The sequence below is a fragment of the Mytilus californianus genome, unplaced genomic scaffold (genome assembly GCF_021869535.1).
Source record: "Mytilus californianus isolate M0D057914Y unplaced genomic scaffold, xbMytCali1.0.p SCAF_9, whole genome shotgun sequence".
Taxonomy (NCBI): Eukaryota; Metazoa; Mollusca; class Bivalvia; order Mytilida; family Mytilidae; genus Mytilus; species Mytilus californianus.
The window spans coordinates 57,175,703-57,190,301 of NW_026262745.1; the positions used below are offsets into that span (position 1 = coordinate 57,175,703).

A 14,599-nucleotide genomic window follows, 5' to 3' on the forward strand; every position below is an offset into this window, starting at 1 on the left:
AAAACAGTATATTAATCATATATTTTACACTATTTTTATAGCACTATTTTATAGATAAAGAGATATTCCGTCGTATCCAACAAACAATATATATGTTATCTTAAAAACAAAGTTGAAAACACTCCGATTAGCCATTACAACATAGAAGTGAGATAGATGGCTGACTTATTGTCTAGTTTTTAAGTTGAGTTTTGAAAAGTAATTATAAAAGAATTTCTAAAAAAGACTTACATGTAAATATCAGTTCAAATTGTTCATAGTGAAAGGTCATTTTGCGTAGAAAAATCCAACCGCAACACTGTAACTGCCTATTTAATGGCAGTTACATGGTAGTAGCTGTTAAAAGTTTTTTCCCTTTTGTTAATGGCCTGTAATCTTTTCCCGCATGAAACGATTTATTTCGTTTCAAACTGAAAGGTGAGAGATATGAGAAAGTGATACAAAAAATTCTTTCTTTTCAGCTGACCTGTCCTTCAATGTAATACGAAATTGCGACAGTTTCATTGGCTGTTTTTAGTGCGGTGACCAATGACATAATACTTTGGGTTTATTTTCACAGCCTACAGATCCCTAGATTATATAACATTGGAAAGAAGAAAAATTGTAATACAAGAATATGCCTGTACTAAGGATCAGAAATGGTCCCAATTTTTTCAAACTATGGTCAAAGGTCAACTTCATAAAGTTTGCATCTCTATGATGTTAATTAAAAAATAACTGATCAGAACATGTACAGGCTTGCAAATGTGCTTGTATCTTGCATTTTTTATTTTCCGAATTTGCTTTTCTTTTCCGTAATTTTTCGTTTTCAATGCTTTTTAACTCGTGGCTTTTTGGCTCCTACTGTTTTAGTTCAAGTTGATGCAACTTATGTAGACACAACTGTCATCCGGTATGATCCTTTAGTGATGAACATGTAGAAAATATACAATTTTTGAGCGACTTTATCTGCCCTTACAACGCAATAACGAGTTAACAGATGATATAAAAAATCGTATATCCTGCTTATTTTTATCCGAACTCTAAACGTATGCTTTTAAACCCTATTGCTGCCGGAGGGACACATGTGTCCACACCGACTGTGCCGATGGGACACGTGTGTCCATGTTTTAATTTATGCAAGCTTCTCCTCATTTCTGTGTCTTTATCAAGTAAAAGACCAAATATTAAACTGTGTAATATTTTTCTTCAATGGGTCCCAAATGTAACGGTCATGTTGGTGTGACGTCACATATTGAATGACGTCATTGTTGGACATCTGACGTCACAAACGTCGAGGTGTCATATTTTCTGGCACACGAAATGCAACCTTGAAAAACAACTGGCAGCAAGAGGGATATATAAGAATAAGAAGATGTGGTATGATTCATTGCCAATGAAACAACTCTCCACAAGAGACCAAATGACATAAAAATTAACAACATTAGGTCACCGTACGGCCTTTAACAATTTAGTTTAGTATGTGTACATATTTTACGGTTTTACTAGCCAATAAAAGTTTACATCGAAGCTTTACACAGTCATCAACATCATGAATAACACACCTTTTACTGACATCATATGTATGGAAACTTATTTGGGAAATTTACTGGTTGTGGTTCTTCATCAGTAGTATGGAAATAAAGAAATATGATCACTATTCTTTTTTGGCTTGTTATAGAACAAGTAAAGATGTCGATATTACAGATATCATGGATGTCGATAACATGCGAAATAAATCACGATATTGACAAAATTTAATACGATTGCAAGATTTTTTCGACAAAAAACTATCGAAATTTTGCACACAGAAATATTTGTCGATTTTATTATTTTGATAAAAACTAAAAAATCTATATTGCAAGGTTAAAAGTTGTATTTTTAATAATGTTGTATTAAAACCATCGTTTATAACAATCTTAGAACAATATTTTTTATAAAATTACTTTTACATCGCTTTTCCTACTTATGGCTAAATAGACCCACTATATCGACATAATTATTGGATCCAACTGATCTTAGATTCGCCAGAAAAAAAATGAGCTGTGTCTGTTGCTTGAAGGAATGATTCAGGTGTAAACAGGTGATTTTGACAGCTAAATGTCAATGTACCTTTATATACTAGTAAATAACGCATAGCGGAGACGGTGATACAATGTAGAGCAGATTGTTACCCAGAGCCGAGATTGACAATGTTTTTTCGAGGGGTACCAATCTGCTCTATAACCCTCTCAGCTATGTGTTATTTAATTTACTATACTGAATGTTCTATCAATGTGTCTTTAACTGTTTAACCCTCTTGCTGCCAAAGGGATATTTATGGCTTCTACACACAAAACTTGTTTTTTTGTGTAGAACGTCAATGGTCCATGGTAACGTCACAATACAGAGGGGCACTGACAACGTCAAAAGACTGCGCCAAAAGGGCGATTGTTGCGGGAATGAAGCAAACTGAATTAAATACATTATTGTTATACTTAAAACGGATGTCGACAAATGATTCAGGATCATAAGCTTGTTAGTACTATAATACCAACTTATTTAACGTGTTTACTAATTATGTAGTTCGTCATTTTCATGCAAAATGTCGCATACTTTCGAAAAATTTGTTTAAAGTTTTTTCCATATATCTTTTAATCAGAATATCTTAATTAATAATCGCATTCCTAATAAACAATCACAGAAAAGGTAACTGTTATACTTGATTACGCGAAATATCAATATTCACAATACACGCTTTATTTAGGAGAACTGAAAAATATTTGTTGGGCTCAAATGCCGCGATTGACTTCTTTTATTATTTTTTGTAAAGGTACACAAATGTAACACGATATACTTGTATAGCGATATGATATTTCAATACATTTTATGCCAGCAATAATATAAAAATATTTATTTTCATTCGAAATGGGGATATTAAATTAGTACGTGACCCAATGATTTCTCTTCCTATCCAACATATCATCCTTTCCCAGTGGCAATCTCAATTTTCAGCCATTCATCTCAGATCTTTTACTTTGTAGGACCTACTGAGCAACAGATTTATTGTTCATTAAATCTCAATCGTCCTTAATATTGCATGAAATACCTGCCACTGAACGTTGAGCAAACAACAATTTATCAATCAACGAATTTTAAAAGATATTTCATGTATGCCAATTACAATGTGTATTTCATCATAGAAAATGAATATAAAAACATGATATTTTCAAGTCATCAATAATGATTGATTCAGGTTCACATGTAGACAATAGAAATTAATTTTAGAATTTCTTCCCTCGTTTTTTTTCTGTTTTTCAAATTCATATTTCAAACATTTCTCTAAAATTTTGTGCAATAAGTGGTCAACAAAATATTAATAAACATGATTAAGAAATAACAAAAATGAATATGGATAACAACGTTTAAAAATTCTTTCCTCGCCTACCGAAACAATGCTTGGAATGAAAAATTTAATTTGACACATATAATACTTTACAACACGAAGTAGTTCATAGAATCGGCTGCTCGGAGTTTTTTTTTAATTTTTATTTGTACATGCATTGTTTTTATTTTTATTTTTATTTGGGGCCGTTGTTTTGTTTATATAATTATTTGAGAGATTCTTTATGGTATTTATCAATTATAATAAGGTTTACTAAGCTAATCGGATAACAAGGATAAGTATTTTCTAGTATTTCAGACGTGGTTCAGAGAATCAGTTATGCATTTCACTTGACAAAGATAAAACAAAAGCTCTTGAAAGATTATTATCAATGAGTATATTATCTTCATTTTTTTAAAGATAAGAAATTAAAAAAAAAATCTATATTGCAAGGTTAAAAGTTATATTTTTAATAATGTTGTATTAAAACCATCGTTTATAACAATCTTAGAACAATAATTTTTATAAAATTACTTTTACATCGCTTTTCCTACTTATGGCTAAATAGACGCGGGAAAAATAATGGACGGCGGGAATGCGCTGTTCTACAGAGAGGCACAAGTTTTGCAACGTCACAAATATGAAACGTCAAGATGCTTTTGGCGCAACAAAGCAAGAAATAAACTCGGCAGCACAAGGTTAATTTCAAATTGAAAGTAGTAATTATGACGTAACGTACATAACAACGTTACAGTTATTAGAAAAAGAACAGAAGTGGGGAAATATATTTTTTATTTTGATAGTTTATGAAATGTTATGAAAGAGTTGTGAGGCCAAAACGTAAAACTTGAGCGTTGTTTTTAATTTATTGATGTACATTCTATTCACTGGCCTTTAAATTATCGATTTTTGGTTGGTCTGCACAAGAGGGTGACATTTAAGGGCATACGGCATTCGGCTGTTTTCTGCTCTTTGGTCGGGTTGTTGTCTCTTTGACACATTCCCTATTTCCATTCTCAATTTTATACGATACAGTTACAGGGGATGTAATGACGTTGCCAACGTAAAAATTTTGTCACGACGTCAAACTGTGACATATCGGGAAAATATCCAGACCAACGGTATTTTGACGTAACGTAATAATGAACAAAACGTCACAATGCTCTAGTGCGGGATTTGGAAGATGACCGGCGTCAACTCTAATCCAACTCCGTGATTTTGAGTTTTGCCGCCAGAAGATGGGGAAGAACCACAAATTGATATTAACCTTTTTTCTGCCATACGGCCTATCCGGCCTATTCAAAAACACTACCTTTGAGTGCCACGGCATAGGCCCAAAGGCCAACGGTATTTTGACGTTACGTAATAATAAACAATACGTCATAATGCTAGATTGCGGGATTTGGAAGATGGCCGGCGTAACTCTATTCCAACTCCGTGGTTTTGGGTTTTGCAACCAGAAAATGAAGAAGAACCATAATTAAATATCAACCAGAGAGGACCAATAAGAATGCTAGATATACACTCGTTGCCAATAGTTTATTTTTATTTACTGTTCTCTTTAGATATGATGAAAGTATTTACGCGACGAACAAACATGTTGCAACTTTGTTCTAATATCACTTATGTTCATCATTAAATAGACTACTTTATCTGTATTCAAAAAGTTATTCGAACGAAAAAGGAAACGAAAAGGGAAGACTTTCTTTCCCTTTAGACCTACACTTTAAGAAGAACTTCTGTTTTTATTTTAAGTTAGCTTTAGGCAAGCGAGGGAACCTGGTAGCTTGGTACATGCATATATGAAATTCTTTATGTTCAGTTAATAAAAAAATGATGTGTTTATCTTTTGTTGACGATTTTTTTTTTTTTTTTTTTTTTTTAAATTCATACTAAAATTATTATTAGCATGTTAGTAACTTTTGAAAATTTACCAGTATCAACTGTTGAAAAGTAGTGTTCAATGACTTAACTTGAACTCGATAAATTTCTTCGGTGTTTGTTTTTTCACTGCAAATTTACTGAATGCATATGAAGCTATATAAAAACTCTCATCAGATAAACAAAACAAATGTATTTACAGACAAAGTAGCACAAAGACAAATAGAAGCAAAATCATGTTTCGACAACGTTTACAGAGTTATGCAATGATTATTCGTCCCCCTTTTTTGTCATATATTTCCCATAAAGCTACGTATCTTAAAAAAAATATTGGCAGATCAATTCTGACAGGAATTCTAATCAACTTGGTACCAATAGAAACATAATTGTCATAGATTTTTTTTGTTTACTTGGTTAAATTCTTTATGAGAAGCGTTTTCTTCTTCTTATGATATAAACACAAATATTACTTTTGTCAGAGAATTTGCTATATATTTCAACCAAATTGAATTATAAAAAATAATTATACATGATAACATCAGGATAGAATAAAACAAGAAACAAAAGAAGACAAAGAGGAAATAGACAAATACATTCAAACAAGAGGCTCTCAAGAGCCTGAATCGCTCACCTGTATTTCAGAGGAGAAGATTTTTAAATGTTAGCAAACTTGATGAACAAATTGTGTAAAATTGTCTTTAAAGGGCAACAATTTTGGTCATATTAACTTTTTTGTAGATCTTACTTTGCTGAACATTATTGCTGCTTACAGTTTATATATATCTATAATAATATTCAAAATAATAACAAAAAACTGCAAATTTTGTTAAAACTACCAATTCGGTGGCAGCAACCCAACAATGGGTTGTTCGATTCGTCTGATAATTTCAGGGCCGATAGATCTTGACTAATTAAACAATTTTACCCCATGTCACATTTGCTCTAAAAGATTTAGTTTTTGAGATATAAGCCAAAAACTGCATTTGACCCCTATGTTCTATTTTTAGCCATGGCGGCCATGTTTGTCGATGGATAAAAACTTCGGATACAATTTATAAACTAGATACCCTAAGGAACATTTAATTAAAGTTTGAAGGTATTTGGCCCAGTAGTTTCAGAGGAAAAGATTTTTGAAATAGTTTACGACGACAGACGACGACGACAGACGATGGACGACGACGGACGCCAAGTGATGGCATAAGCTCACATGGGGACCTTCGGGCCCCGGTGAGCTAACAAGATTTTTTTTCAACTCATAGTTTGTTAAAATCCAACCATACATGCGTTCAAAATAAATGTTTTTGATGTGTTATCAATTGAAAGATTTTACGAATACTTATTGTAAAAGACTGAACCTAAAAAAATGTGACAACCGTGTGGGCTAAACAAACATAATGACGACTTGACTGCAATGATTTTCGGTCAAACTTTAAAAAAAAGTTTGAATAATTATTAAAACTTAAAGTTGCAAATATAATTCTTATATCGGTGTCTAGCGTTTAAAACAATAAATCAAACAAAACAAATCAATCGGAAACAAAAGAACGGAAAATTTAAACATAAGACGAAAGTGCATAATTAAAAGTCTAAACAAAGTACACACGTTTGTGAAATTATGGATTAGCTACTTTATTTGTATCTAAGTGTACAGCGGCAAATACATTATTCAGTAAGGTAACATGTTGATAAGATGCACTAGGTCTGAGTCAACTTGCAGAGATTTGATCATTATCGAAAAATGATATATGTGGTGAAGGTTGGCGCCAGATAAAACGTTTAAACCCGCAGCATTTGTTTGCACCTGTCCTAATAAGTCAGGAACCTTATGTTCAGTGGTTGTTTGTTGATGTGGTTCATAAGTGTTTCTCGTTTCTCGTTTTTTGTATATTAGATTAGACCGTTGGTTTTTCTGTTTGAATGGTTTTACACTAGTCATTTGTGGGGCCCTCTATAGCTTGCTGTTCGATGTGAGCCAAGGCTCCGTGTTGAAGGCCGTACTTTGACCTATAATGGTTTACTTTTACAAATTGTGACTTGGATGGAAAGTTGTCTCATTGGCACTCATACCACATCTTCTTATATCTTTTTACTCTCCGATATGTGTAGCAAATTAAATATCCGGAAATCTGAGGTACACGAAAGAATAGAATACATGTAAATATCGCAAAAAAAGTTCAGCAACTTTGACTTTGAAAAAGATGCAGAAGATATCAAAAAGGAAAACCCAAAACATATAAGTCAAAGAGAAACGGACAGCGCTATGGCAAAAAACGTTTACATTTGAAGGATTTGTACAACAAAAATAAATTCGGTAGCCCTGTAATTTTTATATCAATAAAACGGAAATTTTAGTGACAATGAAATATAATTTTTAAAGTTGAACGTTTTTGAGAAAAGTCTATTCAAAGTCAAATTACCTAATTATTTTAGTGTTTGTGGTATTTACTATAATCCTAATACATATATATTTCTACTTCATTTTATAGAATCTGCAGATTGCTTTTGTTTCCGAAAGTCTAAAATGAACTTGCATAATTTTTGAATATTTATTTGCGGCTCTAATGGATCAAATTGCCTGCAAAAATTCATAAAAATCCGTTTGATTGCCCATTTACGTACCCGTTACCTAAAGAAATCTAATTGACATACGCCGAATGTCGAAACAGAACTGCTTCTATACGAAAACAATTGCATGACGTTGTGCATTGTTACGCTTCTTTTATGACGTTTTTCGTTCAAATTTCAAATCTAGGGCCTCAACTTCCGAAGCAAGGTTGTCGGCTCTCCGATATTGCGATTTATTTTTTAGACTCGTTATAAATCGCATAACATGTTTTTTTTTTAATCATTAAAATAGTTTTTTTTCTAGTCAAATAAACTCCTTACTCTTATGGGTAAATTGCAAAGTAATGTACAATCTGTCTTATTTTTCCCAAAAGAATTGATATGATAAATTTAATTTGTTGTGTTATTGTACGATTTACATTTATTCTAATAAGGAAAATGCTTAATAACTATGTTGATCATTTATAATAGATTTACAGCAATTATGTTCAAAAATAATGCACGATGAAATGATACATATTCAAATACTCTATTTAATTAATGGAACGGTTGGTCTGAAGTTATGTTCTCAACTTTGGATACATTTACACGGGTATACATGTATGGGTCAGGACTACCTACTTTTTCAGCCCTTATCGACAGGGGTCACATCAGATTGGTTTGTTCTGCATATTGTTGTTTTCAATTGGTCTTTGGTATTTAGGCTGGTTTGTGGAATAAGATAATTTAACTTCAACTTAGCACTGGTAAAAGTGTTTTAACTTTCTCCCTTGCATGAACACATGTTCTCACAAAAAAAAAAAAAATAATAATAATCACAGCCCCTTCCCCTCCTTCAATAACAATATAGTCGGTGCCTGAATGGTTTTGTTAAATTCATCAAAATGCATCCAGGGTTGTCGTAATAAAATATTGCTTTAAACAGTCGTACACAGCCAAAATGATATGTCATATATTGCTGTCTACTCATGGTATTCAACTAAGCAAACATCATTCTAGAAGGATAAAAAGAATGAGCAATCTGCAACGTGTCAATCGCCCCATCGAGACAATTGTCCATAACATCAATCAACAACACCAATCCGGTTTCAAAAATATCGGTTACAAAGCAATGTGGAAGCTGTTGAACATTTATTGTGGAATAAAAATGCCACAAGAAATTGTGAGGAGAGTACCTAAAGCGTTCGATCCAATAGGCATGGCAAGTTCTTCTAGCAGGAATCCTAAACTTATTGCTTAATTATAGAAAGATTATGTACAAAATGCAACGGAGTACCACGGCTTATTCGTTCTGACTCCGGCATTGAGAATGTAATAGCAAGGCTCTTAGACATGACATTACGATATGATCAGTGTGATCGACAGTCAGGAGCTTCAGCCTCAGAAAAGATCTACTTCCTATCAACTAATTGAGCGTATATGCGGTAATCTCCGCTCGTGGTGTTCTCCATATGTGAGACATCTTTTTCGAGGCATGCAATGGCAACCTTTTAGTAAAAACACCATCAAAGGAAAATATCTCTATTAAGAGTTTACTGACAATTTCAGTCAAGATAATAGGTAAAAATGCGGAAAATCGTCATTAAAGGGCAATTACTTCAATAAGGAGTCGACTTACGATTTCGGTTTTGTGTGACTTATTTGTAGATCTTGTCTTGCTAATCATTTTTCCTTTTTAAAGTTTCTGTTTATCTATTATAGTTTTTAATATAGTAGGCAAACACGTAAAAAATTGTTAAAAATGGTCATTATAGGGCAATAACTCTAATAAGGAGTCGTCTGAAGATTTCGGCAATGTTGACTTCTTTGTAGATAATTTATTTTGATCATTGTTGCTATTTGAAGTTTCTGTCTATCTATTATTATTAAGGAGATAATAGGCAAAATATTTTAAAATGGTAAAATTCATCATTCAAGGGCATGACTCCTATAAGACGTCATCTGACAGTTTTGATTTAATGAACAATAGGTAGATCTCAACATTCTGAACACCACAGGCACTTGTCTCAGAAAACTTTTTCTTATATACCTTAATATAACACGTGTTATATTAAGGTATATTGGAACCTTTTTTCTAAGATAAGTGCCTATGCTGAACACTTATGCTTATGTCAGATTTACTCTATTTATAGCGGTTTTCAAAATAATAGGCAAAACTTGCATTTCATCCCATGTTCTATTTTTAGACATGTTGGTCATCTTGGTTAATACATTGTTTTAACTAGATACCCCAATGATGATTGTGGCAAAGTTTGGTTAAATTTGGCCTAGTAGTTTCAGAGGAGGAGGTTTTTGTAAAAGTTAACATACGAAAATGACGGACTACAGACGCCAAGTGATGAGAAAAGCTCACTTGGCCTTTTAGGCCAGGTGAGCTAAAATGGGAAGTCCATCAAATCTGAAAAAATCGAACACTATCAATCAACGGAACAAGTGAAAAACAACTACCATATTCCTGACTTTGAACAGGCATTTCCGAAGAAAATGGTGGGTCAAAACTGGTCTATACCTTGCTAAACCTCCACTTGTATGACAGTTTTTATAGTTGGGTAACATTAACAAAATTGAGTGAGCAACCCCGCCTTTGGATGTAGGATTTCCTCGCTGTGTTGAAGACCCATTGGTGGCCTTGGGCTGTGTTCTGCTCTTTGGTCGGGTTATTGTCTCTTCGACACATTCCGTTTCCATTTTCAATTTCATAATAGAATATGAAGTTTCCGTTTTCAAAATATCCCCCTGATCCAAAGACAATACATTCAAGATATCCCCTGATCCAAAGCCAATACATTCAAGATATCCCCCTGATCCAAAGACAATACATTCAAGATATCCCCCCTGACCCAAAGATAATAAAATAAACTACTACTTATAAAGCTTATTGACACTTTCACCAATATCTTAGATATATCGTGGTGTTCAGTACTATTTATGGAGGAAACCGTAATATCAAGAAAAGCAAGAGTGCACACGCTGAAATTTCTTTCCTGCTTTTCTGACCATGAATTATTTAATGTTGAAAATCTTTAAAATAAAAGTTTTACTATAGGTATCACATACACTTTACTTTATCAATGATCAATGACAAGATCAGGTAAACCTTGGTATACAAATATAGTTGACCTTTTTGTTTATGGTATCAAAAGAACAAATCAAACCATGATAACTTAACATTGATCGATGAACCATATGTATGAACATCGCAATGAGGTCATGGTCAGATGATGCATTAAAAACATACATGTACACCTTACAATAAGTCCTTGCACCACATAAAATTAACCTATTGCTTGTAGAATCTACATTTTACGAAACAGACTTAACCGGGATTGATTGATTGATTGACGATTTCTTTAAGTCACATAAGCACAGAAAGCATATATCGAAAAAAGACTTAACCAGGAAAACTCAACATTAACCAATGAACTATGAAAATGAGATTAAGTTCAAATGAAACATGCCAAACAGACATGTTTACCTTGCAATAATTAAATACACCAAATTTAGCTGAACTATCGTTTATAATATTTGAGAAACAGACTTAACCAGGAAAACTAAATATTTACCAATAAACCATGAAAGTGATGTAGAGGTCAGATGAACCCTGCCATAAAGAGATGAACCCTTACAATCATTCCATACACCAAAAATAGTTTACCTATAACAGAGACATATATGTGTGTATATATGTCTCTGCCTATAATAATTACTTAAAGTATCGTATAGAAAAAGACCAAACTACAGAAACTAAACATTGTCCAATGAACAATGAAAAAAAGGTCAAGGACAAAAGATATCTGCCAGACAGACATGTAAACTTTATAATTATTCCATCTATCAAATGTGAATGACCTATAATTGCTGATGGTATTTGAAAAACAGACCGTGGCCAAAACACGAAAACTTAACATTGACCAATGAGCCATGAAAATGAGGTCAAGTTCAGATGAAACCTACCAGACTGACATTTACATCTTCTAGTTTTTCCATACACAACATATAGTTGACCTACTGCTGATAGTATCTGAGAAACGAAATTAAGGATGTTCGCTCCTCTTGTTTTTGAATTTTTGCCAGATTTTCGGAATCCTCTGGTTTTATCCATGTTTTGCCATTAAAAAAAATTGTCCACTAACCCCTACTTTTTTTCTTTTCATAATTCTATTACATATAGTTTTAAAAGCCATATTTGAAAATTTTACAAAATCCTGGTTATTTTTTCATAGTTTTTGAAAGAGAAAAGTGGACAATGTTAAAAGTTCGAACAATCTAGAGGGAATTATTTCCCGCCAAATTTTCAGTGGCTTATATGTCGAAAACAAGCACACGGACCCTTCATTTTTTTCAGATTTTTAGTTCCTTTATTTATATACTATCATTTTATAACTGTCTTTGAAAAGGCTTGTTATTTTGAAACAGAGTAGCGAACATCCTTAATGACGTAACTTTAATTTTGATCACTGATATGAAATGCGATCGAGGTCAGGTGAACCCATGTCTGACGAATATGCAGACGTTGCAAGGAATCCATATACCAGATATAGTTACGGTATCCTATCACTCAAAATAAGTGAAACATTCACATGACAAAAAGACTTTATTTTTTTTAAGCAGTTGCTGAATCACAAAATTCAAGTCAAGGACAATGGACATATGACAGATGGAAACATCGTAACATAAGGTATCTGCACCCAGGTCTTCCACCTTCTGAAATATAAAGCTTTATACAAATAGTTTAAGCACCCGCCGCAACCTGATAGTAATCCCTATGTCTAGCATTTTGCAACTTTCGTCGCAGGTTTGTCCTCTTTCACAATTACAGTAAGTTGCCAGCGTGATATTTCTTAATAAATGGAAATAGAGATAATAGAAATCAACAGGACAAATTAATGTGTCTTCCCTTTTTTTTTTAAATTTCAACATTAAATAATTCATGACCTTCTTATACATTTTAGAAATAAATACTAACAAGCAAAAATCGCGATTTTGAGATATCTTTAGGCGTATATAAGTTGGTGATACATTTGGTGATACGTTTAAAATTAAGTGATTATACTGTAAGAACCTTAGAGTGTACACTTTTGTATGTGGTACTATGAATCTAAGTAAACTTTTAAGATTGATAGACTTTTTGCAAATGGCCCTGGTTTGAAATAAATCAAGGGTAATCGGCTCTATCCTTTTTAAATGTTTTTCACTTTTACATCGCCGGGTGACGCTAACCAAAATGAATTAATTTGTATCCGAAAAACAATACATATAATAGCTTCACTATATTCATATTTTTTTACAGAATTTTGGTTTGGTTCACTATTTATTTTTATTCATTTTGACGATAAATATTCAAACGTTGCCAAAATCTTTTTAAAAAATTTCCGGTTTTGACTATCTGCAGACTCTTTGGGCATTTATAATTTTGTGATCTGTTCAGAAAAGACCAATTATATTGTTAGAACCTTAGAGAACATACATTAGATTGCGATTCATGTACTAAGAATTTAGTTTAAGATTTAATTTGATTAAATTTTAAAAAATGGCCATGGTGTGAAATAATTTCAGGGGGAAATTGGCCCTTAGTTTTCCTTTTTAAAGTTATTTACAATTATTTAATGCGTTCTTTTTGTACAGTAGATACGTGTTAAGAACATATTGACAGCAAGTATATATCGAAACGTATATGGACCTCGTCTTAGTTGCTTAATAACGCTAATGGCGACTAACCTTTGAGGTTTCTTCAACATTGAGTGGGATTTCTAAATATTTACTAAATGTGCCTTAAAATTGTCATTTCGGTATCTGTTAGAAATTTGAGAAATGAATAAAATGGACACAACCAAAGTTATGGGGGAAGTATAGGTAACATGTCCCGTCTTTCAGATATAAATTTAATCATTTTTGCTAAATAAAAAAAACTTCAAAATTATTGTTAATATAAAAAATAAGAAAATGTGATATGATTGCCAATGAGACAACTTTCCACAAGAGACAAAATGACACAGAAATCAACAACTATAGGTCAACGTACTCCCTTCAACAATGAGCAACACCCATACCGTATAGTCAGCTATAACAATGCCCTCGTCATTAATACAATATATCTTTAAAAAAATCTATAAAACTTACCTTAAATTGGTTATTTTTCAAAATGTCTAATATTGAACAATAATTTCGAACTATATTCATACATAATTTCTTCTATAAAATTAGAATTTTATGCTGTATCTATTTTCAACTATGAATCTACTTACAATTTCTATAAATTGTGCTATACAGCTCTGAATTTGGATTGTGATTTAAAAATATTTGACATATTATAGGTTTCTGACATAGAATGAATGTGTTCTAAGAACTTAAAAAAATGAAATTGGATATTTGCCTGTTATGATCCAATACCCAACATATAAATACATGCGTAGATTAAGCAGTTAAAAAAACCTTGAATTCAATTTTTGTTAAAATAAAAAAAGTTTAATTATGGACCCTTTGGACCTTAATGTGAACCAATTTGAAAACCGGGCCCAAAATTTAAAATCTAAATACACAGTTAGATTCACCATAGCAAAAAAAACCTAATGATATAATTTTGGTGAAGTCAAGCAAAGTTTAATTTTGGACCCGTTGGACCTTAATGTGGACCAAATTGAAAACGGGCCCAAAATAAGGATCTAAATACAAGGTTTGAATCTGCATATCAAAGAACCCTAAGAATTCAAGGCTTTGAATTAAACCCCATTGAAATTGGTTAAGAAATAAGCAAATGTGCAAAGTATTAGAAAAGTATTGTTTTGGGCCCTTTTTCCTAAAACGATTCAT

The 14,599-nt window shown here is 32.4% G+C and overlaps 1 protein-coding gene across 1 annotated transcript in view; it reads right to left on the reverse strand.

Annotated features, from left to right (window-relative positions):
• LOC127715010 (uncharacterized) overlaps positions 1-14,599 on the reverse strand; it is a 31,445-nt gene that overhangs the window by 4,114 nt on the left and 12,732 nt on the right. The gene's annotated exons all lie outside the window — the stretch shown is intronic.